The sequence below is a fragment of the Galeopterus variegatus genome, unplaced genomic scaffold (assembly GCF_000696425.1).
Source record: "Galeopterus variegatus unplaced genomic scaffold, G_variegatus-3.0.2 Scaffold8416, whole genome shotgun sequence".
In the NCBI taxonomy this organism is placed as follows: domain Eukaryota; kingdom Metazoa; phylum Chordata; class Mammalia; order Dermoptera; family Cynocephalidae; genus Galeopterus; species Galeopterus variegatus.
In genome coordinates, this window is record NW_007734527.1 from 41,304 (window position 1) to 41,705 (window position 402).

A 402-nucleotide genomic window follows, 5' to 3' on the forward strand; every position below is an offset into this window, starting at 1 on the left:
AAAAAAAAAAAAAAAAAAAAAAAAACAGAGAGGATAGGATAGCTCCATGGCAGCCTTGTGAGGATTCAAATAAGAAAAGGGCACTGGAAGCTTCCGTGTGAGGTAACTCTCCCTAGCATTTCCCACCTTTCAACACTAAACTTTCTTTGGTGGCGCTTGGCTCTCACCATCTGGGGCTAATGATTCTTCTTGTGTTTATGTCTCATCTCCTGAGCTAGACTCTGAACCACCAGCAGGGTGAGTTTGTCTTGTCCTCATATAATTAGTGCCTACCACAGTGCAGCCCACAGAAAGGCAAAAACAAACTCCTAAGGGTTCGGTGTGCACTTTATCCCTCCGGTCTTGCTGGTCACCCCGCCTGCCTCAGTTTCTCCCCAGGTGCCCAGGCTTCCCTGGCTTATG